Source organism: Toxorhynchites rutilus, chromosome 3 (assembly GCF_029784135.1).
Source record: "Toxorhynchites rutilus septentrionalis strain SRP chromosome 3, ASM2978413v1, whole genome shotgun sequence".
Classification (NCBI taxonomy): domain Eukaryota; kingdom Metazoa; phylum Arthropoda; class Insecta; order Diptera; family Culicidae; genus Toxorhynchites; species Toxorhynchites rutilus.
This window is the reverse complement of record NC_073746.1, coordinates 18018217-18044751: the sequence shown is the minus strand read 5'-3', so window position 1 is coordinate 18044751 and position 26535 is coordinate 18018217. Positions and strand designations below refer to the sequence as shown.

General features: G+C 39.8%; 1 protein-coding gene across 4 annotated transcripts in view; it reads right to left on the bottom strand.

The window, feature by feature from the left end:
• The window catches only part of LOC129776205 (CUGBP Elav-like family member 2), an 852400-nt gene that overhangs the window by 811007 nt on the left and 14858 nt on the right, over positions 1–26535 (bottom strand). For 2 of the 4 annotated variants that reach the window (XM_055781708.1, XM_055781712.1), the window contains exon 1: positions 1574–2354. The exons of 1 other annotated variant lie outside the window; for it this stretch is intronic. The gene's annotated coding sequence lies outside the window, so the exon portion shown is untranslated. Of the gene's footprint in view, positions 1–1573; positions 2355–26535 lie in introns of those variants that run through there. One more of the 4 variants, XM_055781711.1, reaches the window with a different exon arrangement.

Genomic DNA, 26535 nt, shown 5'->3' with positions numbered 1-26535 from the left:
CTTTTAAAATGTTTGTCGTGTCGTTTGTCGTATCATGTTCATGAAATTTTATGAATTTGCTTATAATTTCCAACAACTTTTCCAAATACATCATCATGATTAATTTTTTGACTCAAGCGTAACTTTTGAAAAGGGCGTATCGATTTGAGTAAGAGAAATCTTTGATAATTTATATCTCAAAAAATATGAATCGTACCGAAATAGTGTGTTAGAAAGAGTTATAGAGTATTGTTGTCTTAATTTGGAAGAAATATACACTGAGAAGAAAAATTAGTACTCTTTTTTTTATTTACAAAATAAAATTTTAATGAATAAATTTTTTTTTAACTCAAACGGAATACACACTTTCATTGAAATCAAAAATACAAATTTTTTAAATCTGCATTTTTAGGACGATTTCATTTGGAATTGCTGTTTCCAGGAGTCTGCATACAGAAGTGACTTATATTCCAAAAACTATAACAGATAGAAAGTAAACATCTTCGACAAAAGTTCATATTTTAATAAGGTCTAAAACTTTGTCAAATACACTGTATCGCTATCTTGACTTTAAACAAAATTAGAAGAAGTTGTATTTTTTACAACTATAAAAAATGGTTTAAATAGTTCGTCCCACAAGCGAATCTGCATGGATCTAGATATAAATTAGCTAACTTTTTCACGAGAAACATTTGTTGTTCCTACGAACCACTATACATAAATATATATAAACAGACAATGTTCACCCCTTTTATAAAATTTCTGTTGACAGACAAGCAAAACCGATCCGAGCGATTTCAGAGTAATGAAATTGTTATATTATTCGCTGCGGAGAAACCGGTAAATTGGTTTGCTGGAATTATAGTGCTACTAGAATGAAAAACCAGTATCGATGGTTTCACCGGGAACGAGAAAATAACCATCGCTAGCCTAAAAAGCTAGAGCTTCTAACGTAAAGATTGATAATCTCAAGAAAAAAAAACTGATAAAACTGCTATTCCCAGGAAAAGATGTATCTGCGATATCTAAGTAAAAGATTTTCCATTTCTTATCAGAGGAAATGGAACAGTTTCAGGTTTCAATACGACATATGAACGAAGAACCAATATTGGAATTAGTACACAACAGTACACCTTCAATACAGTTAAATGAAATTTAATGCAATATTTCCGAAACAAATCTTTAAACAAAACTTTACACAATATGCGTTGTTTATAGTAATTTTTTTACGAAACGTTTTGTTATTACTTACTTTGATTGCAATTTTTTTGACAGCAGCTATAATTCATTAGTCAACTCAACGGCATGAGCATGCACTGCACGCAAATTCTTTTATCCCCTCTTTTAGAAATCCACAACCATTCTGAGAGAAGAATACTTTCTTCGATCTTCCTCATTTACCTAATTCAAGGCATCAAACATGGCACAACACCTCTGCCACAATCCAATCAAATCACCGATAGGGCTTCAAAGGAAACATACGCACTTTGTTGCATAATTGAGTTGTCATCGGCGTGCGATTCTCATGCAAAATCACAACCACCGAGCACACCCTCCCGAAAACATCAAACACCGAACGTATGGATCGGCATACCTTTCGCTTCTTCGCTAATAATAATCACGGGTCATCACGTGAACTCATCAACAGCCTCCCCTTCGGACGACACTTGTCTTTAAAGCCACACTTTAAACGCTGCTGCACTCAATCCTTCAATCGATATTCGACTTTTGGTTGTCCCACATTTCTCACCCTCGCACACCTTCCGATGACTCCTTCCGCCTTTCGTCACCTTTTTCGACCGCTTTGGTTCCTTCTTTTTGGTTTCTTCGCGTCACTTCACCGTCCCGTCGTTCCGTGTTGAAGTGCGCGCGTGGGGGCATACACAATGTCAGTTCTGTTTATTTACCACTCGGTCGCACTTTTCACTTTTCCGGATTGAATTTTGTCGTTTTGAAGCGCGGCTCACACGCAGAAAAAAAGAAACACACTTTCGTACCGCCGCTCCACACCGCTAAAATGAAATCACGAACGGAAGGAGGAGACCCTACCACCTACACCAGGCCGGGGTAGCCGCGATCGTCATCATCACTCCAGGTGCCGATGGCATGACGTCGATCTTAATCATCAGATATTGCTTCCATTCCGCGTGTGTGTATTTTTTGTTTCTCTCTATTTGATGAATTTCCCTTTTATGTTTGTTGCTCGCTTGCTGGCGTGTTCCAAAAATACGGCCGAATCGTCCAGCAGAACGGGAAAACAACACTCTCACACAAGTCGTGTCACGAAAAACGCTCGGAAAAACACACCCGCCAGGGAGACACACGCGACGCGTTCCTCCGAATATCCGCCAAAGACTGAGTACGTGAAGAGGAAGATTGATAATTTTGATTTTTCATCGTAGCACTAATGCTCTGTGGGTTTCCGTTGAGAAAAACAGCGGCTCACCAACACAGGCTCCCGGGCGCGGCATCGGCTCACAGCACGGCACGGGAAATGCACTTCTCGTCCTGCCAAAAACACCACCACACGAACATGTAGCTTTTGGGTATTTCCTTCTGAGAGAGATAGAGAGGGAGAGCGCGAACGGAGAGAAAGCATAACCCATACACCTTCAACGCTGAACCTACTGGATATCCTTAATCAACATTCGTTGCGTTCCACTGGGAACTCTCTCCTGATCTCTCTCGTCAATCCGCCCGTCCGAGACCAGACGAACATTTCCGTGTTTGTCGGAGACAGGAAAATCCATCGCTTTGCATAACAAAACAACGAAGGATTGATGGTTGAGGCTCGACCCACTCACGGTTACTTTAATTTGACTCGAATCCTACGTACCGACACTCGTTGACACCGTAAACTCCGACCGGAAATATCCCACGGACAGCGGCGCCGACAGCCACGATGACAACGACGAGCGACATTCCGTCCGTACGCGAATAAAATTTCCTCACATCTGAACTGGAATCTGCTCGAATCGCACCTGGTTCGAGCTCTCCACATGATCTCCGAATGAAAAGGATTATCTCTCTCTCGTGCTCCGCGCACCAACACACCCACACACAGAGCACCAGAAGAGGAAAGAGGGTGGAAAACAATACCACCCATCGATGTGAAATCGTAGCACTGGTTGTAGCGTAGCGTAGCATCAGGGAGCGCATGCGCCAATGTTGCAAGGTGAAGTGACGCGACACCCGCGTGGGTGATGTTGCGTTCGGAGGGGAAATGCGTGCGTGTTGTGTTTTCAATTTCGTTCGAGCAGTTTTTTTTTTGGCGTGCGGTTGCCGGCAACCGGGTTTCCACCGGCACACTTGTTGATATTACGATGTTTTCGTGTTCACGCGTTCACGTGAACGCTTGGACGATTGTAAACAGTGCGGTGTTTGAGAAAATCATCTGTCTGTCGGATTTGCAGTTGTTCAAAATTACGACCTATCCTCGATGAATGAAATTTAAATTTTAAATAGGTAATAACGGTCTGAATTTTGTTTGCAGTCAACAATTCAAAAGAACGGTGGGGATATTTGTTCCAGTGGGGGTTTCGGTCCAGTTTATTTTCATGACGATGCGGCACGTTTTAATCAGCCCTCTCATAGGCAGCCATATTTTTGATGCCCACTTTCAAGCAGAGATGTAGGCATTTTTATAATTTATGAAGTCCATTGATAGCTGTGATGTTGGCATCATCCGAGCACACAGGAAGAGATATGCGGTAGAAAAGGTCTGGTTTAAATTTTGACAGTAGTGTTGCCACCAGTGTTGAAAAAAATCGTCTTCGCCAAGCTCAAATGCATAGATTTTCGGACTAGATTGCATCGAAATCCTGTATACTCCAAACGAAAATCAAAATGTCAGATCCAGACAACCAGTGAATATGAGCAAATGAACTTTTGTTTTTTTTTTTTTATTAATTCGTTTATTTTTACAGGCTCAGTTACTTAAGTTTAAAGGAGCCGAATTCTTAAATAAAATTTAAAACTATATATATAAATAATTTTTCTTACATCTATGGTTAGTAAGGTGGAAAACCGATTACTCGCGGTGTACTCGAGTTTAGGAGGGTGACATATTTTTAGGAGAAGGATGAGATATAAGGAAATTGTAACAATGTTGATGAACACTCATTTCTTAAATCTATTCGTATATCTATAGTGTATTTACATTTCAACTTATTCTAATATTTATAGCAAGGGGACGAATTACCCGCGAAGGAAGGAAAGGAGGGTTTAAGGATGTAGGGACAATCACACACGAAGATCTATAGCTTTAAGGAAAACATATATATGGGACATGTAATCAAGGTCTAACCGAGCCAACACATCTCTCACCGGCACATTGGGCTGTCTTCCTCGGGCCCGAAGGGAGTTTTTTAAATTCGATCTGGCGGCCAGATACACCTCGCACGACCAAACAATGTGCTGGATGTCGTGATTACCTTGGCCACAAACGCAGAGATTGCTGCTGGCAAGATTGAAACGGAAGAGTAGTGCATCTAACGAACAGTGATTGGACATGAGTCGGGAGAAGGTGCGAATAAAGTCCCGACTCAAGTCCAGACTTTTGAACCACAGTTTGAGGCTAACCTTAGGGATAATCGAGTGAAACCACCGGCCCAATTCACCTTCATTCCACTTGCGTTGCCAGTTAGCGATGGTATTTTTGCGGACTAAAGAATAAAATTCATTGAAGGCGATTTGACGCTGATAAATGTCGCCTTCAATTGCACCTACCTTTGCCAATGAGTCAGCCCTCTCATTACCCGGAATTGAGCAATGTGAAGGGACCCAGACAAAGGTAATGACATAACAGCGTCTGGATAAAGCACTCAAAATTTCTCGTATTCTCTCAAGGAAGTACGGCGAGTGCTTTTCCGGCCTCACTGAACGGATAGCTTCGACAGAGCTAAGACTATCCGTTACAATGTAATAGTGTTCAACAGGTCGTGAGGCGACGCTGTCCAGCGCCCAATGAATTGCTGCCAATTCAGCAATATACACTGAGCAAGGATTCTGAAGACTGTGTGAGGTGCTAAAAAATACGTTGAACACTCCAAATCCTGTGGACTCATTCATAGAGGACCCATCAGTAAAGTACATATTATCACAATTGATTTTCTCCTTCATGAACAGATCGAAATGTACAGAGGAATTGATGTAGTCAGGGAAACAAACACGGTTGGGAATATACGAAGAAGGAACAATCTGCATAGAGGTGATATGAACTCATGAATCCAGAATGAAAATTTAGCTCGATCAATTGCTCAAAATTTCCGATCACCAATGGATTCATAACCTTACACCGAATGAGGAACCGAAGAGATAATAAATTGAAGCGATCTTTTAGTGGGAGTACGCCTGCCAAAACCTCGAGACTCATGGTATGCGTTGAGGGCATACATCCCAACGCAATACGGAGACAAAGATACTGAATTCGCTCGAGTTTAATGAGGTGTGTTTTGGCAGCTGATTGAAAACAGAAACTGCCATACTCCATCACTGAGAGAATAGTTGTTCGATACAACATTATAAGATCTTCTGGATGGGCTCCCCACCAGGTGCCGGTAATTGTACGGAGAAAGTTTATTCTTTGTTGACATTTTTTACTCAGATACCTAATATGGGCCCCCCAAGTACATTTGGAGTCGAACCAGACCCCAAGATACTTGAATGACATAGCATGAGTGATCGGTTTACCCAAAAGTTGAAGCTTTGGTTTTGCTGGTCTATGCTTCCTAGAAAAAACCATCATCTCTGTTTTCTCCGTGGAGAATTCGATCCCTAGACCAATGGCCCAGGTTGAAAAATTGTTCAAAGTATCTTGTAAGGGTTCTTGCAGGTCGAATTCGTTTGATCCTACGACAGACACCACTCCATCATCTGCAAGTTGTCTTAGGCTGCAATTTTGTGTAAGGCAATTGTCGATGTCGCTTACATAGAAGTTGTACAAAAGGGGGCTTAAACATGAGCCCTGGGGGAGGCCCATGTAAGAGACCCGACTTACTGCCGAATCTCCGTGAGAAAAGTTCAAATGTTTCTCACAAAGCAAGTTATATAACATATTATTCAATAGAGGCGGCAGACCCGAGAGTGTAATTTGTCTGACAAAACCTCTATTGAAACAGAATCAAAGGCCCCCTTTATGTCCAAGAATACTGAAGCCATTTGTTTTTTTTCGGCGTAAGCCTTTTGAATTTCTGAAGAAAGTAACGCAAGACAATCATTCGTCCCCTAGCCCCTGCGGAACCCATATTGTGTATCTGAGAGTAGGCCATTCGTTTCAACCCATCGATCAAGGCGAAACAAGATCATTTTCTCCAACAATTTCCGTATACAAGACAACATTGCTATTGGGCGGTACGAATTGAAGTCGGACGCGGGTTTTCCGGGTTTTTGTATTGCTATAACTCACACTTGTCTCCTATCATCCGGAACAACATTAAGCTCCAGAACATCAGGGAGGTTTTTTAGCAAATTGAATTTTATTTTATCAGATCCTGGAGCAGAATTGTTACATGAGAGCAGAGCAAGAGAGAATTCTACCATCGAAAACTCGGAATCAAGATCGCACCTACCTTGTGGTATATCTCGAACAATTTTTTGCACAGGAGCGGAATCAGGACAAACCTTCCGTGCAAAATTAAAAATCCATCGATGTGAATATTCTTCGCTTTCATTCGTTGAAGAGCGATTTCTCATGTTTCGAGCCACTTTCCATAATTTTTTCATTGACGTTTCTCGTGACAAACCTCCCACGAAATTTCGCCAATAAGCACGTTTTTTCCCTTTGATTAAGTTTTTAAATTGATCTTCAAGGGCTAAATACTTTGGAAATTTTCAGGGGTTCCACGTTTCCGAAAAGCTTTAAATGCATTCGATTTATCTCCATAAAGCTTGGAACACTGGCTATCCTACCATGGATTGGGAGGCCTTCGACGAATAGTGGAACCTGGGATGGGTTTCGTTTGAGCGCGAACCGCGCTGTCATAGATCAAACGAGAAATGAAGTTATACTCCTCCAATGGAGGCAAACCATCTCTGGAATTGATGGCTAGAGCAATCGCGTCCGTATATTTTTTCCAGTCAATGTGTCTTGTGAGGTCATATGCCATGTTTATTGATTCAGAAGAATTCAACCCATTGGTGATAGAAATTTTGATTGGCAAGTGGTCACTACCGTTGGGATCCTGGATTACATTCCACTTGCAATCTAACGATAGTGAATTCGAGCAAAGCGAGAGGTCTAGAGCACTTGGCTTAGCAGGAGGTTTAGGTACACGTGTTGTTTCCCCACTATTCAAAACCGTCATATTGAAGCTGTTACAAAGATCATATATCAACAGTGAGCGATTGTCATCGTACTGTTCCCCCCAGGCAGTTCCGTGAGAGTTGAAGTCTCCCAAGATCAATCGTGGCTCAGGAAGGAGTGAGCACATGTCAACAAGTTGCTTGCGGCTAACCGCAGCTCTCGGAGGCCAATACAAGCTGACAATACAGAGGTCTTTGCCTCTGATGTTTGCATGACAAGCAACAGCTTCGATCCCTCCAATAGGTCGAAGGTCAATTCTAAAAAATGAGTGGCACTTATTGATCCCCAATAGCACCCCTCCGTATCTGTCAACACGGTCCAAGCGTATAATATTAAAATCGTGGAAAGAGATATCATCTCGCGAAGAAAGCCAAGTTTCGGACAGAGCAAAAACATCACAATTGAACTTATGAATTAAAAATTTGAATGTATCCAATTTAGGGATAAGACTACGACAATTCCACTGTAAAACAGTGATATCTCCGACCTCTCTATTTGAATTAGACATCAAGAGAGATAATCATTGCAGGGAGGGGCCATGTTTGCATCAATTGTTGCAAAATTGTCTTTAATACTGGAAGCATTGAGATGACAATGGTTCTGATGGAGTCGGAAACATTAAAACACTTGAAGATTTGATCCAAAAGGTCAGACAACTTTATAAATCCTGATTGGGAAGTTGAGCTGGACGGAAAAATAGGGACAGTTGGGGTTTTTGATGTCCCCTCGAGTGCTGGGTCGTTCGAAGGTGAACTATTCCCACGGAAGCCAGAACTTTTGTTCTTCAATATGTTTTGAAGGTTATTTTTTCACCCAGTGTCATTTTCATATTCGCGACTACGAAGCTGAATTTGACAGCTTGTGTGCGTGAAGCGAATGTCAACAAAGAATTGCAAAAAGAATGTGATTTTTAAACGCACCGTTTTTAACGTTTTTTGCAGAAATTTTCGTAATGGTGAATATGTATCGAAAGAACTATCCTCTAGGATGCTAATTTAGTTAAATCACATAAATTTACTGCAGGGGAAAACGGTTTCTTACCGCATCCAAAGGACACTGGGCCAGATTCTCGAATACACTTCACGGTGGAAACGAAATAAACGGCACGCCATTGAACTACGTTTTACGAGTTAGTGAAGCGAAGATAATGATGAGTTTTCAGGCAGAATGAGCACTTTTCAAATAAAAAATCATTAATGAAAATTAACTTCTTCGTATCAAACTGGTATTCAATGTGTGTGGAAAACTTTGTTTTCTTCATGTGGTATAATCATCCCATACAAAAATTTCATCTGAAGATAATTTGATATTATAATGATAAATTTAGTGGGAAACTAATCTCGCATCCAGATGTCGACACCGTACCGTTGTCATCGTGAATGCGTTTCATACCGTTTCCACCGTGAAGTGTATTCGTAGTGTATTCGAGAATCAGGCCCACTGTCTTTACTTGTGAAAAAGTAAACAAACTTTCAGGATACTAAATTTAAAAAAAAATTAATAATTGTGTGCAAAATTTATCTTCCAAACGGTTGGAAAATGAGTTTTCCTTATGCAGTGAAAAAAACTTTGCCGTAGCTTAAGCTGAATTTAACTTATAAGTGTTTTTCTGTGACCTTGTTTCATGCATTATCAGGAGCCATCAGTCGGAGAAAATGAAACCTGCTACGTGGCTTGCGGATGTGTTCGATTACGCTGCGGGTGGAAGCCGTTTAGTCGTCGAAGGCGAAAGAGTATTCAAAGCTGGACATCTTTTAATAGTTGGTGTTGAAGAAGTTCACGATGAAGGCTTCAGTATTTTCTCGTCCTGCCTCCAGTCATCATCTCCAAGCTCGGAACCCCATACAATAAAAATTCGTACGAAAATCTCCTTCTCCAAATGGTTGTTTTCGTGTTCCTGTAAAGCTGGCAAAGGGAAGTGCAAACACGTCATGGCTGTTTTGTATCATTTGCTTAAGTATGTTTTATTTTATTTCTTTATTATTGCACATTTTGCACCAAGTTGGACTGTTTCACACTTTTTCAAAAGTGTGAAAATGTGAATAAAAGTGCGACCTTGCATCAAATCGATTTGCTGTCTCCAGCGCACTTATTCGTTATCAATCGAAGAATAAGTGCGCTGAAGACACCAACATGATTCGCTGTTCGAGCGCACTTTTATTCGTATTTTTGCACTTATAAAAAAGGCTGAAACAGTCCAACTTGGTGCAAAATGCGCAATAACGTGTTTTGAATCATAAGTAATTAATTCGCCTCTGTGCTTAAGGAATTACTTTGAACTCATCAAGAGGCTACTAATAAACGACTTGTTTATAAAAGGTAGTTTCAGGGAAGAAACACTTTAGTAAAGGCCTATTTATTTAAAAAAATATATTCTTAATATGTCTATTGTGCAGGAATCCGGTGCTTCCTTTACTGACCGTGACTGACCTGAAGTAAAAGTGGGGAAAAATTGCTGCGAAAACCGCTTCGGACATGTATAAAGCCACCCGAATAAAAGATCTTTGCTTCTGCAAAAAATGGATGGGCGGTACCATCCCACTGGATGCCAGTGTCTTAAACGATTCTACCATTGAAGAAACACCAAAAAAGAAGGGAAGTTTTCAGTACATAGCGACTGACGAGGAGGAAAACTCACAGATTTTGCAACATTTTGTAGGTGGTAGGTAATCTTAAGAACTTTGTTTTTATGGCATCTACAGAAATCGCTCCATTTGTAGGGTGGATGATGTCCACACACAGCTAGTTTTTTGATTGTGACAAATTTATTATTATATTATTTTTGTTTTTCTGCAGTTTTTCCTGAAAGTTCTGTGGGATTTGAAATACTCGGCAGACCATGCATAAGAGCCACACAGGAACATAATAAAATCACAAAACCAGAAACGTGGATGTGTTTTTGAGGGTCCCTCGTGTCATACGATGAAGACGTTCACTCAGCGGACTTGAAATCCTTATTAGAGAGAGTATTTGATTCGGAAGTTGAACTCCATTATAAATATTTCACTGGGCCTTTGGAGCAAGATTTGAGTGCAATTTATGAACTCAAGGTATGTGTTTCCTCTCGTGAAAGTATTGAAATATGCCTACGTACACTCCATCATGATTCAGATGATTGGAAAGAAGAGCGAAGTTTGAGAATAACAACATCTAACGCGTATCAGTTGTTTACATACTATAAAACGGAATCGACCAAATCTAAAGATTGGAGACGGAAGGTTTCGCGACTAATTTTGCCTAATGAATTGCACACCCCTGCAGTGGAGCACGGCCGAAGCTGTGAATCTAAAGCTTTGTGTAAATACTCGTACAACACTAACAAAACAGTCACAAGATGTGGATTGGTAATACCACCATACGCGCCATGGATTGGTTGCTCTCCGGATGGGTTAATTCTAGATGATAGTAAAATCGTGGAGATGAAATGTCCTCTGGCAGGAAAATCATCAACCATTGGTGATGTAGTGAAGAACTTACCGTATTTGACTGCAATTACAATGCAACTTCGTAGGAATCATCAGTATTTTTGTCAAGTGCAATTTAATATGTTTATTCTTAAGTATAAGATGGCGGATTTGGTGATTTATTCGGAATTTGATGATCAGTGCCACATAATAACGGTTGAATACGATCATGATTTTATAACAACAGTGCTAAACACTCTGAAGGAGGTTAATTTTAATGCTTATCTAAAGTATTTGTACTCTTTGACAAATTAATTCAAAAACATGAATAAAGTTGTTTTACGAAAATGAAAACTATTTAAATCTCTTATCTGCTAGTATGGGATTAGACAAATTAACTACTCCGCATGCAATGACCATTAGATCATCGAGAACTGGCAAGAACCGGGTATCAACCTTGGAATTGAAAAACGAAAAAATCCTGATCCTTTGAATAACACGTTCAACGTGCTATCTGGCAGCGGCTATTGAAATGTTCTGAGTTGCATCGATCTTGCTTAGTTGCTTATGAGGTCCTGTAAGGAACGGAGGCCTAACCATCTTGTTATTTTTTTGCTTACATTCTTCTCCAATCATAAAACCTTTATCAGTCATCACCGCTTGACCAGGATTAACGCGATCAAGGATATTTTCTTCGATTACGATTTGCTTATCGGAGGTTTTACCCCCATAGCCGGAACCTATGTAAGAAATACTGCCTCCCGGTGTTACCGACACCAAATACTTCGCCGTCTCACGAGACTAGTAATGGGAGTATGTATTTATCCTGCAATGAAGGCATTTTGGTTTCATAATGGCAATTTCCGTGCAGTCCAACACTGCTACCACATCCTCGAAGTCAGGTTTAAAGTAAAATGGAGTATTTCTCTTAATCTGTTCTTCTGATTGGCAATAATTGAGCGACTTTAGAGCAGCACCCATGAAAGGCAAAATCCTCTGAAAGCATGTTGAAACGGTTTGACTGTGCAGGCGGAATAGCACCGATATGCATCGAAAGGATAAGTTGGTTTTCAGTTTTATGAGAACAATCAGTATTTCCTCTTCTAGCTTCACTGTAGATTTTGGCTTTTGACGATACTGCTTCACGAGAGTCCCTGCTTTGACAATATAAAGGGTGTGTCACATCAAATTGCATCACGGAAAAAACGCTGTAGAAATTCGCCCAGTAGACTGATCCTTTTAAAAATTTTAGACAGTAAAATAAAAACTATTAAACAACTTTTGGCATTTTCTTTTTATTCATACATCGAGCCCAAGCCCGTATGCTCGCACCTTCCTCTTTATCCCGTCCATAAGGTTCTGTACAACGTCAGGTTGTAGTTTTTTTAAACAGAAATCCATTTTCTCTTGAAGTACGCCTCCGATTTGACAACTTTTGGGTTCTTCCGGAGGGCCTGCTTCATAATCGCCCAATATTTCTCTATTGGGCGAAGCTCCGGCGCGTTGGGCGGGTTCATTTCCTTTGGCACGAACCACTCCAACACGCTTCGTACCACTCCAACACGTCCTTTGAATAGTGGCACGAAGCGAGATCCTGCCAGAAGATGGTCGGGCTCTCGTGCTGCTTCAATAGTGGTAGTAAGCGCTTCTGTAGGCACTCCTTAAGGTAAACCTGCCCGTTTACCGTGCCGGTCATCACGAAGGGGGCGCTCCGCTTTCCGCAAGAGCAGATCGCTTGCCACACCATGTACTTTTTGGCAAACTTGGATAGTTTCTGCTTGCGAATCTCCTCCGGAACGCTGAATTTTTCCTCTGCGGAGAAGAACAACAGGCCCGGCAGCTGACGAAAGTCCGCTTTGACGTAGTTTTCGTCGTCCATTACCAGACAATGCGGCTTCGTCAGCATTTCGGTGTACAGCTTCCGGGCTCGCGTCTTCCCCACCATGTTTTGCCTTTCGTCGCGGTTAGGAGCCTTCTGAACCTTGTATGTACGCAGGCCCTCCCGCTGCTTGGTCCGCTGGACGAATGAACTTGACAAATTCAGCTTATTGGCGACATCCCGGACCGAACTTCTCGGATCACGTCTAAACTGCTTAACTACGCGCTTGTGATCTTTTTCACTGACGGAGCATCCATTTTTTGCCGTTCTTCACCTTCCGGTCGATGGTTAGGTTCTCGAAGTATCGTTTTAGTACTCTGCTGACCGTGGATTGGACGATTCCCAGCATCTTACCGATGTTCCGATGTGACAACTCCGGATTCTCGAAATGAGTGCACAGGATTAATTCACAACGCTCTTTTTCGTTCGACGACATTTTTCCAAATTTACGAAAAATTGACAGTGAAGCATGGCCAACGTGATCTATACACTCTTATCTGGTTATAAGCGAAAGCTGAAGATATAATTCCTAAAAATTAAATTTCTACAGCGTTTTTTCCGTGATGCAATTTGATGTGACACACCCTTTATTCGAGCATTTCTCTTGATTTAAGTCCAGTCCATGATACAAGATCGTCATCGCTTCCAAAGGAGATCGCTGAGATACGTTTGACTTTAAGTTTATCCAAATCCGTAGTGTCTACCTGAACTGCTTTCTCCACTGTAGGAACACAGACTTCGGGATGATCTGCACATTCAGCATCGATGGCAAAATCTGAAAGGTTTGGTGTATCATGTCTCTGGTCCATCGCTGCCCCAACTTTGGCATGGTTTGCAGCACGTTCAGCACGGCCCTCAATAAGTCTTTTCCTGGTTTCGCTGATGGGAGGTTGTGGGAAATTCGAGTCGGGAACTGCTGATGGCCTAAGAATTAAGCGATCAGTGGCACGGCTTGTTGCTATAAAAAGTAAAATAATAATAAAAAAAAATATAATTATAAAAAAATTATAATATTATTGCTTCAAGGCGTGTATTACACTTCATACTTGGAGAGTAGAAGTTCGACACGGTGAAATGGAGGCTACAAATACGGGTGGTTTTTGTAGGTTCTATCTTTAGCCGTAGTCGTTGGATCCAGTCTAGATACCACGATTTGTCCGTTTTCGAAGGGAAGGCATGAAAAGAAATTCCGGGGCGATATCTCTGCTTACATCCGGGGACGACACAAACAATACGGCTTTTGAATTTTGCAGATTGTTCAGAATCAGCTTCAAGCAAATTTCGTCCGACTTGCATGTTCTCCGGGCAATTTGCGCAGCTTTTGACGTCCATATTTCACACGTTCTAAGGAAAATATTTTGAAAAATATTAGAGCACTGATTGAATAGAAGCCAGATCTTTGTATTTTAGGTATTTTATGAACACTAAGCGGATATTTTTATATCAAATTTCATTAATTCGGTTTACCTCTCTCGCAGGTAGATTGACAGAGGGTGTACTTCAACGGCTTTTTTTCACTACTAAATGACAATAAATTTTGGTTCGGAGCATCGAAACAGCTAAGAAAAACTATGTTTCAACAATTTCCACTAATTGTAAGATAAACACGGTACAAGTTTTCGAGAAATCAGTATATTAATTACAAAGATAATATGCAACGGTTTGTTTACATATTTTTCACTCACACGCGAAACTTTCATAGGTGGCGACACCGTACCTTCGATGACGCGAATTGGTAATTCGAGACGTCAGAATTGAATCTCATTTTAGCTAAATGAATATCAGCTGTTGTTCACTTTTAACCTGAGGCTGCTGTGTGCGGATGGTTTTTATTTAGTTCGAACTTTTATTGTATTGCAGCTTGAAATACAATAAATACAGCGGTTAGGGATCTCACGTGGTTTTTGCTTGTCTCTATCCAAAGGTTTCTGAGCCCGTGCTGCTTTGCAGCTGCCAGATGCCGTGTTTGGAAAAATTCACTGCCAGAACGAATATCATTTCGAATGTGATGAATATCAATTTGTTACTTTTGATATTTGAAGTATAAAAAACGTATAACGTATAGCGAAGTTATGAACCCCACTCAATGCCACATTCATTCATTATAGCAAATTAGTTCATGCATCAGCGATATGAACAAAATGAACTCGTTTGTTATTGTCAATGGAATTCAATGGACAGTCACTTCCATAATCACATCCAATGCATGATGGAAAGTGAAGGGAAGAATCTTGAACTCTTTTTTATATTGCTTTCTCTTTTTGCTCTATTTTAGTTACTGGACGCACAAACACTGAGAGAGAGAGCGAAATTATTCCTCTCGTGAGCGATAAACCTCTACGCTTCGAATATCATGAACCTGTCCATATCCCCTCCACTACATGTTTATTATACCCGCACCGATAAAAATGTTCTACTTTTCGGCTTGTTTTAATTTCAGTAAAAAACATGGAAAACACATTTCTATAAAACATTTGGCCAGTCATTTCGAAAACCAGTATATTGAACTGTAAGAAACTGCTTTTAAATTTTTGAAAACATGAGTTTCCAAAGATACAACTGAAGTTTTCCTTAACATGTCCGCCTTACCCCCATCTTTGTATGGCGACTGCCATACAAATGAAGCATAATCGAGCAAACCAAATTTGGCATGTTGAGGTTTTAGGGGGCAAGAAACATTTCTAAGGTGGTTCAACACTCTTCCCCCCCTCTTGGAGGGGTGGGGGGCTGCCATAGAAATGAAACACAAATTTCTGCATGATTCGAAAACTAATTAAGCAAATGGCATATGGAGGTGTTAGGGTGCCATAAATGTTTCTATGATGGTTAGCCTCTACACCCCCTCTCTAAGGGGGGTGGGGGGGTGTGTTGGTGTTGCTGCCATACAAATGAATCACAAATTTCTACATTACTCGAGAATTAATCAAGCAAATGAAACCAAATTTGGCATGTGGAGGTTTTACTTAAAAAAATAATTGCCGGATGTGTTGATAAGAGCAGAACTCGAGGAAGGAATTTAACGATTTAGGGCTGTCTTTATTCCATCATATTTTCTGTATAAAACATGTATTCCTTGTAACGGAGAAACATGTTATTTGCAAGTGGTTGAAATATCTTGAACGAGAATTTTATCTGAAAATAATCTGATTCTATAATGATGAGTTTTGTTAGTAAAATTCTATTATTTTACAGTAAAAGGTAAATTCAACGGAGTCGATTAGAAGATCAATCAAAGAACAGTTCTTTTTGGACCCATGAACTTGCTCATAGTAAGAAAACGTGGATGTTTGAAACTATTGACAACAAAACACAAATTTTGGGCGGTAAGAAGTTTGCCGGGTCAGCTAGTATACATATAAAAATGCAGATTTTCAAAACTTGTATTTTTGATTCGAACGAAAGTTTGTATTCCGCTTGGGTTGGAGGAAATGTGAGTTTTCCACAGCATTTGTGATTTTTTTTTTACAGAAGTGTGCCTTCTGAATAGGGCGTATCGATTTTAGTAAGAGAAATTTTTGATAATTTATATCTCAAAAACTATGAGTCGTACCGAAATAGTGTCTTAGAAAAAGATATAGAGGATTGATGTTAAAACGTGAAAAAAATATACAATGAGAAAAAAAATTAGTACAGATCGGACTCGATTATCCGGAGTATTGATTTATTTTTCACTCCGGATAATCGAATCCTCCGGATAATCGAGTCATAAAAAAAGCGAATTTTCGCTCGGTATACGTAATATAATTATGATTTGCACTTATTTATTAAACGGTTTTATCTAGCTTGGACCCGTTGGAATGTTTGTGACTTTGTAACTTTGTAACTTTATCTGTAGCGCTGTACCACATTAATAGAAATTTAACCTCCTTCCTGTTGACCGTTTGATCTGAAATTTGAAATACATCTTTATCTCTGGTGTCATTATAAAACTGCGTATTCCATGATCTTGAAAATTCAAGATGGCGGCCGCTACAAAATGGCGGATTACACGTTTTCTCAGAATCCCATCAATATGTACACTGTGTTTCACAGCTATAGAACCACTCATTTTTTCTGAGTTTCCAGAGATATGTAAGAAGTCGGATGAATTGAAGTATATAGTGTAGGATATAACAACTATCTTCATTTCAAAGACTGGCCATTTAAACTTTATTGTTGTGTTCAGGCGCGAAACATTCAAAAAACAAAAATTCCAATTTCCGCGTTGTCTAGTCTAGTTGACTGGAGTGAATCTCTAACGGCAACAGTAGCACATCGGAAATGTTGAGTAATTTATTGTCAGTAATTGAGTTGGCGGTACACTGCATGTTCGAGCTAGATGTATTGCTATAATTAGCATTACAATAGTAACTAACAATGCAGAACCAAGAAGCAAAGACGGTAGACTGAGAATATGGATGGGTGGATGTAGGGGAAGTGGGGGCATAGTGGTCACCCTAAGTAATATGCCCATTTACAGCGCCCACATTCTGATTTAATTCCCGTTTCCCGAAGAATATTATAGTTCAACTCATTGTTCTTCAAGATAACAAACGCCTTTAACTATAAAAATTCAAATTAGTACACTTTCCATCGTTAGAAAAAAAGATGAAAAATCGAACGTTTTTTTTTTGCTTGGAGGTAAAGTGGTCACCTAGTGGGGGCAAAGTGGCCACCCACCCATATCAAGCTAAATGTGATAGATTTATGCGTTTTTTTCGTCCAAATTTGTTCAAATCATATTTATTATAGTAGGTACATGCATGAAAAAAGGTTGGCCTATTCACCTAGAGTCTCAATTTAAATTTTCTCTTGCATACAAAAACGTAGTAAGAAACACATTACGTTCCGCATAATGAGACTTGATTCAGTTCGAGTGACATATTTACCCAGGGTCAAAGCCACAAAAGGATCTTCTTCAAGAGCAGAATGTGATGAGGTATATCAGTTTTAGTAAACAGAACATTGTAAGTCGTTATTCACCTATGATACCTTTGCCCCCAAACATTAAAGTGATTTCTATGCTAATTAACCGCTGAGATTAAACAAAATATCTGTTTACCTCTCCTAGAATATGTGAACAGTCGTCCAAACTGATGATTTGTCCAACGTATCAGATTGAATAAACTAAATTTCACGAGAAATTCCTTAAATAGCATGCGCACAGAACTACGGCCGAATGGCTATCGAGAGAGTAATTTCTGTTTTTATTTATGTTTTGACATACGACAGCTTTACTGAAGTACAGGTTGACTCAAAAGTCATTAAATTCTGCAAACATAAGGTGACTATCAATACGGTATCTATAGTCAATAGTTATACTACCAAACAAGCAGGTGACCATGACCAATTTGCCCCCACTACCCCTAATGTAATGACCATCATGGGGAAACGAACAGAAAAGTGCCTCTTATATAAACGTGGATTTGAATTGATTGATTAAAGTTATTTGTGTGTCATTGGACTTTTTTTCGGGTCTCTCTTTCAAACCACATTCAATACATCCGCCGAATTTATGCTTTCCCTGTGTTTCCCTATCTTCGGTTAGCCCATAGATTATATCACATGAGTAAATTAAATAGCTGGTGCCATCTGAGGGAAGGAAAAGTTCAGTGAAACAAAAACTGAAATTGAACCATGAAACGTCACGTCACGTCTTTGTCATTGTTTTATTTTTCTAACATTTAAAATTAGCCATTTGCTCAAACAGAAAAGTACACTTTATTTCAGTGCTACGACACAAACAAGAAAATTACACGACCAAATCGATTGGGAAGAGTGCAGCCGTAGTATCGTTTTCCCCGTTTACACCAACAGTCCTAATCAGCGCAATCTCTTAGAATACTCATCGGAATCATCGGTGGGTGATTGGAGGGGAGGTGTGACGGGTGAAAATTCATCAGATGTTTTCGGTTGAACTTTCCCCGATCTCAGAAGAGAGCGTTGCAACATTTTAAGTAAATTGTATTCCGACCTTAAGCGAGATCTAGTTATCGTTTTTGCTGCTCGCTCACACACACTCTCTCTCGCTCTCTTACTCTTTTTGGTTCAATTCAATCGACCGACATCGAACACAGAAATGCTCCGATGACGATGATTCGGTTGAAAGAAAGAGGAAGCAGAAGCAGAAGCGTTCGCAGTGGGAGTGACAGCGACGGTGATAATGGATGAAAGTGATTGGTCTGATGTGATTAACTCTTAATTGAGTTTTCACGAGAAGGGCTCACCGACTGATGAAAGGATGGTAATTGTTGATAGTGGTGAGTGGGATCTGCTGATACCGATAGCGTATCGCGTTGATGGTGGTGGGAGGGGAACCGTGATGAATGCATGCTGTGGAATGCTATATTTTTCCCAACATTTTTTCCAACGAACCACCCTATCATTCAATCGACACGTTTTAAAATCGAGTTCCAAATACATGTTCCTTTTCCATAACGTAATCATGACAGGCCCACCCATGAATGTGGAAGTATGTTTGCTTTTTTTTCGGAGTACCTCCTCACTTCCCACCAAAATCCACACTACGCTGTGTAAATTCTGGAGCACTCGGCTTGCGCGCGATGACGTGCATGACGGTATGGCATCGCATGCACGGAGACCCGAAACTCATCAGTTTTTCATACTTCCATCTTATTCATGAAGAACACCTGTTTCAATAAATTAATAATGCGACATTGCCACAGCTCGCCGTGTTGGTCTTACGGTCTACGCCATCCATGGCCAACCAGAGCCGACGTGTTGATGTTGATCCCGTAGCGGCGAACAGCAGCGGCCACAGTAATCAAGGAATTTTCAAGGGCCCTCTATCTCGTACTGATCCGAGTGCTTGCGCTTCGCGAGAGAACCAGTCGGCGGCTGGAATTAGCATCCAACATTTACCGCACGTGCGTACGCAACTATGTATTAATAGAGTTTCGCGCGACACTTCGCTTCACTCCCAAGCATAATTAACTCTCAACCAACTTTGGCTTTCGGAGTGGGGGTTAACTTTATGCACAATGTCAAAAAATGCACACGTGTGTTTGCATCTGATTCGGCGCGACATCGTCTCACCGTCTGACGGATTATCATTGCCACCGTTGTGGATCAATTTGATTGGCTAAACGAGGCGGCAGCGCGACCGATATGACTTATAAATCTATCCGGCGGCGATTTGTCAGTGCGCGCCACTTGGCAGCCTGCAGCTGTAATTCATCTGGCGTGGAAATGTTAATCCTCTGGTGGGAATATTTTGTGTCGACGCTTAGGTTTGTTGGATTTTCGGTAGCATTGAGCTGTTAATTTAGAGCTACTCGGGTTTTACAGTGGCCCGTAAGAAAAAAGATATCGGTACCATGATTGATATATTTTCTTATTGAAGTAATAAAGTAATTCAAAAAGCTCCCATGGTTGAGTGGTCGGCGTCAAACATATCTTTCTCTTGTTCGCTTCCGGTTGGGGACGCTTTTCGACAATACAAGGCCTGAAGTATACTGTTGATGTCCTCAAGCGTTCAAAATGATCGAATAGACACTGATAGTCTCAGAAGACATTGTACGATTTCTCGATCTAAATTAATCTATTTATCAATGTATAGTATGCAAACAAAAGTTGATGGGTCTGAGCCTAGGGGCACGGACGGGATCTTGACATAGGACTGTGTGTAGTAGTTGCATTTAGATTGAGTTTTCATTGTTCGAAATCTGTATTTTTTCTCCTTTGATATATCAAATGGATGCCCTGGAAAAACCGTTTCCTGTATGTACCTGTATCCTTTAAACGGGTTAGATGACATATCGTGGTAGAATTCGGTATCGCATTCTGTTCAAAAATGTACACAAAAATACCATTAAAGCCATTACTACCCCTTTCTTCTGTTCATTCAATCATGCAGAAGGAAACAAAGAGTCATCATGTATCATTTTTAAACACAAGTCTAACGGGTGTTAAATAAAAAATGAGAATTTTTTCAATACCTTTCAGTAACTCAAAAAAAGAGCGTAAAATTTTCTTTCTCCAAGAAAATTGCTCTTTGGGTTCCCTAGAAACAGTAGGCGTGTTTGGTTTTGCTAGTTTGAATTTAGTCAAAGCAAAGATGGCGTCGAAACAGCACGTGCTCCGCGAACGCATTGTACGGTTCTACAAAACGAATTTCCAGCAAGGAAAAAAGTTCACGGTGGCACATTTTAAGGAAGAAAATGTACCTGTCAGTACGGTATATCGTATCCTGGGTTCCCTGAACGTAGAGCGGAAGGTCGGAAGTGGTCGTCCGGTGATGATAATGACGAAGCAGAGGAAGACATCGTTAAAGAAGCTGTTTGACAACAAGGACGCAACCAGCCTGCGTGACGCCGGTCGGAAATATGGCTGCTCCCACGTATTGATCCATCGGACCCTCAAGATGGAAGGAATCGTCTGCAGGAAGAAGACGAGGTCGCCGGAGTACACGGAGGAGCAGATTGAGACGGTTAAATCACAGTGTCGGTGGATGACCAAAAAACACCGCGGGACGTCTTTCGTTCTGGACGACGAAAGCTATTTTCCGCTGTCCAAAACGCATATTCCACGAAATGATGATTACTACTCCAGCGACAAGTCATCCACACCGCCTGAAGTGAAATACAAGTTCAAGCACAAGTTTGAAAAAAAAGGTTATGTTGTACATCGCCATTTCTGACAGGGGCATTTCAAAGCCTTGGTTTAAGCCGAGCGGTCTGGCAATCAACCAACAAATCTATCGAGAAGAGTGCCTCGATAAAATCCTGCTGCCGTTCCTGAACGAGCATCACGCGGATGGGAAGTACGTCTTCTGGCCGGACAAGACGTCTTCCCATTACGCCAAGAAGACGCTGGCGTATCTTGAGGAGAAAAGGATACCGTTCGTGCCGAATGATCGTAACCCAACAAACTTGCCCCAGTGCCGCCCAATAGAGGATTTGTTTGGCTCACTCAGTGCCCTAGTGTATAAAAACAATTGGAGGGCCAAGGTCAATTGACTACCAGAATCCGGAATTGTATCCGGAAAATGGACGTGAGTGCCGTACAACGTTCTTGTGAGCGCATCGCGACAAAGTTGCGTCGAACAGCAGATCCACGGCCCTTACTCAAACATTCACTGACATTTTTTTGAAGAAAACTTCGATATAACGTACATTTCACTTTCAAAATTGTATGTTGTATCGAATTGTACGTTATATCGTAGCAGAATAAAGTACTCACAAACGTAGTCTATAATACATTATTGTGTTGCTGTTTTAGTAAAGAATAATGAATAACTTCAATCAGAAGACGAAGCCAGCCTTTCTCATGAAGTTTCCCTTCGTACTGTTGATTAAAGCTTGATTCATTTAGAATCCGGAATCACAAAACCAGCTGTATTTCGGGATTGATTGAAAGTACAAAACTTGTTTTAACATCACAATACAGATAATTCATTGTTCTATCAGGAAAAAAATATTGAAAAATCTTTTCCTTTACATTTTGAAAAGGTGTACGTTATATCGAGGGTACGTTATATCGAAGTTTCCCTGTAATAAAAAATACTGAAATCGATGAAAAAAAATTTTTTTTTGTATGTGATTGAAAAAGCTCTTATTTTTTATTTAACACACGTTAAATAGTTAAGACGTACATAAATATAAGCCTAAGTCAAATCAATCCATGACTACAAAAATATATTATAGATAAAAATAGCATTATCTCCTTCGTTACCACATTGTCCGGAACATTGCTTGTAATAACTTTATAGCTTTATAGTAAGATAGCGACTACTCAAGCTATCATAATCTGATTTACGTGGGTATATTCTTTCGATCTTCTAAATCAGCATCCGTTTAAATTCATTTATTGCATTTTCACATAACCAAACAACATACTCGATATTATGACATCCTAGACCACAATTACACAAATTGTGAGTAGTGAGACCTACACGAGAAAAATATTAATTGAGCGCAAATTGATTGGACAACACATACTATAATATAAAATTAATGCCTATTATCGTTAAATGGAGAATAATTCATGTTACGCATCAACTCACGTTATGAGCCAACGCCCGAGTTTAGGCAAAAAGATTGCTCGTTGCGTCGAGGAGGAAGCGAGTGGATAGTGCAATCGAAAGAAAACATACCCAATTAAACCGTCAAATTGTTAACTTTTATTTTACTATATTCACTGTTCATGTTTCGAGCAAAAAAAAAATCTGGATAAATTTCCTGTGTAATGATGTATAACACAACATATGTCGCAATAACCATTTTGAGTAATATGCGTTTGAAAACTCTTAATAAATCGTTACATTTTTCGTAGAGTGACCCCCCTATATAGAAATCAAAGACATAGTCCTGTGTCAAAAAATATTCACGCCCCCTATAAATTCACACTTTCTTTTGTTTTCCTGTTGAAAAATAGGTTAATTTGATGAGTGTTCTTCCATGATTAATCAATTTATGTTTATTTATCACATTGCTATTGAAAACACGGCATTTATATATTTTCTTGAGATTTTATGTGATGAATTATGAAAAAGGGTAAAAAATTTCGCAAAAAAAGGTTTACCCACCCCCAAACGGATACTATGATCTAAGTGTGTTTTACAGAGTTTGATGTTTTCGGGCTCATAATTTCAGTTTCGTGTTCAGAACTGGAAGTTATTTGTTGCAAAATGCTCAAAAAAGCACAAATTTCGATCAGAATCCGAAATTTGATTATTGAAGATCACAAAACTTTCGAAAGCTACCGTGATATTGCCGATATCACGAAGATACGGTCGCTATGATTGTGCAGATGTACAAAAAGTGTGGTTCTAACTCACCGGCTTAGCGATCGGGGCGACAACTGGTCGAATTGACAGATCCATCGTGAAGAAGGACCGGACTCCGAAACTTGACGAAACCATTCAACTGAAATTACAATCCGTACGAATCGTCTTCATAAAAAAGGTCTTAATGGGCAGAGTAGCACTTAAGAAGCCTTGGTTGTCCGCAAAGAAAATTGAAGTGGGCCCAGGACCACATTTCATGGACCAATGATGACTGGAATAAGGCGATTTGGTCAGACGAGACAAAATTGCTATGCTATTTGCTATTTGGGTCTGGTGGTACCACAAGTAAATTGGCGGCAAACCGGTGAAAGTTTGAAAAAGGAGTGTTTGCGGCCTACAGTCAAGCATGGCGGTGGTGAGTTACTTCACCTTTGTTGATTTTTCAACCAACTGAGCATGACTTTGATTTTTGTTCTGCAGGTAGAGTTATGGTGTGGGGTACTATGACTGCATTCGGCGTTGGAGAACCTGAGTTTATCGAAGAAATTATGACCAAGGAGGTTTATTTAGACATTTAGAAGCGTAAACTACCAGCGTCTGCATAAAAGCTAAAGTTAGGGCGCAGATATACCTTCCAACAAGACGGAGATCCGAAGCACACTTCAGGGCAGGTTTCGCAGTGGTTCAAGGAAAAGCGTATCAAGGTTATGGAGTGACCAACCGATCGAGCATCTCTGGTCAATTTTAAAAATTAAGCTCCAGGGGCAAAAACCATCAAGGATCCAACAATTGTGGCAGGTAATCTCAACTGAATGGGAAAAAATCAACCCAGAAACAGCTACTAAAGGGTGTGTCACATCAAATTGCATCACGGAAAAAAGGCTGTAGAAATTTAATTTTTGGGAATTATATCTTCAGCTTTCGCTTATAATCAGATAAGAGTGTATAGATCACGTTGGCTATGCTTCACTGTAAATTTTTCGTAAATTTGGAAAAATGTCGTCGAACGAAAAAAGAGCGTCGTGAATTAATCCTGTGCACTCATTTCGAGAATCGTCCCGAGTTGTCACATCGGGACATCGGTAAGATGCTGGGAATCGTCCAATCCACGGTCAGCAGAGTACTAAAATTCATTGAGGGTAAAAAAATAAGCAACTAAAAATAAATTAAAAAAACGTTGAAACCAAAATTCAACCTTTTTAATTTTTATGCACCAACTTTTGAGAAAGGTGTGTTTAAAAACCTACATGATTATATTTGAAATGTTTTAAATTTTCACCACTTTTTATGTTTCTTGCGATATCTCTACACTTACTTAACCAAACTTCAATATCAATGTCTTCTCTGGAGAACAAGATCGACATTAACCCTTTACAAGGCCGTGGCAACTATATTGCCACCAAACAGAAAATATTTTTTTTGCCGCACTACGTATATTTTTTTAAACCATCATTAACAACCAAAATATTCTGAACCAAAGACTTCTAAAGTCATCTGGCAATACCCCATTTTGTTAGAGCTGCTAAAAATGTACGATATTAATTTGGGAGTCATTTTTATGTAGAAACACCGCGATTCTAGAGCACTGGTGGAAAATTCTATTTAAGTTCTTTAAAAATGCAATAAGTTGATAAGTTTTTCACTGTAAATATACTATTGAGGATATTTTGTGTAAGATCATGCCTTTTTTTCAATAAAATAAGTTATGTGTTTGATGAAAAATTAAAAATTTAATTTTTTCTTTGTAAGTCTATATAAAAAACTTTTTTTCTCGCTGAACCAGAAATAAAAATGGAGCGCTTCTTATTCACTTTTGGAGTATTTGGAATGACTTTGAAGTACAAGTCGCTTTCGTCTGCGCTGAATATTTGACATGGTTGTCAATTCCAGTTCCACATTTCCGCAGATAACTCTTTCACATACTTGTCAATAACCCCAATTCGACTGGATAACTTATTTCTTGTTATCATAAGTGTGAGTATACCGTACCGTTTGATAAATTCCGTCAACGTACCCATGACCGAATTCACCTACTCCAACTATTTGAAAATGAATCTATTGAGACTTTACTTGCACTGCTCAAATTTGTATGGTTGACGTAACCACCATCACAACTCAGTGATGAAAAACGCTTTTTTCTTGTTTGTAGCTGAATAATCATGACTCTGAACAATTTATATATAATAAGCTTGCTCTATTTAATAAATATTAACGGTCAAAAGTGGGCCGGAGGGGTTTTATCAATTTTGTTATTTTAATTCAACTAAAAAACCCAGTTGGCGCTTACGTCAACCATACGTATTTTGGCAGTGCAATACCTTCGCGTTTTAGAGGTAACTAGATGTATAACGCTTTGTCTATTTCCGAATGCTAGCCCCTTTTGAAAGGTTTTCGGTAAGGTTCCAAAACAATTGACGAATAAAAACTTGTCTTTCCTTACGCGTTCAATGGTGCTTACTGCTGAACACGATCTAATGGTGTACTTCAGCATAATTGACTTAATGAACATTGATTCGCTTCTTGAATATATCTACATATTTGGTCCACAGAAAAACAGATCGATTACGTTTCCCTCTTAATTTTTTTTATAAACTTGTGAACCTGTAAGATCGGCAGGATATTTAATTAATTGTTCATGAAACTCTAAGTACCGATTCTAAAGAGAATTGCCACAAATTGAAAACATTCCAAAACATTTCACAAATTGAAAATGTGTACGTTATATCGAGGTAAAATGTACAGGTTCCCCTGTACAAGTGTTAAAAATGGTAAAGGGTGTGTCACATCAAATTACATCACGGAAAAAACGCTGTAGAAATTCGTCCAGTAGACCGATCCTTTTGAAAATTTTAGACAGTAAAATAAAAACTATTAAACAACTTTTGGCATTTTCTTTTTATTCATACTTCGAGCCCAAGCCCGTATGCTCACACCTTCCTCTTTACCCCATCCATAAGGTTCTGTACAACGTGAGGTTGTAGTTTTTTTTTAACAGAAATCCATTTTCTCTTGAAGTCCGCCTCCGATTTGACAACTTTTGGGTTCTTCCGGAGGGCCTGCTTCATAATCGCCCAATATTTCTCTATTGGGCGAAGCTCCGGCGCGTTGGGCGGGTTCATTTCCTCTGGCACGAAGGTGACCCCGTTGGCTTCGTACCACTCCAACATGTCTTTTGAATAGTGGCACGAAGCGAGATCCGGCCAGAAGATGGTCGGGCCCTCGTGCTGCTTCAATAGTGATAGTA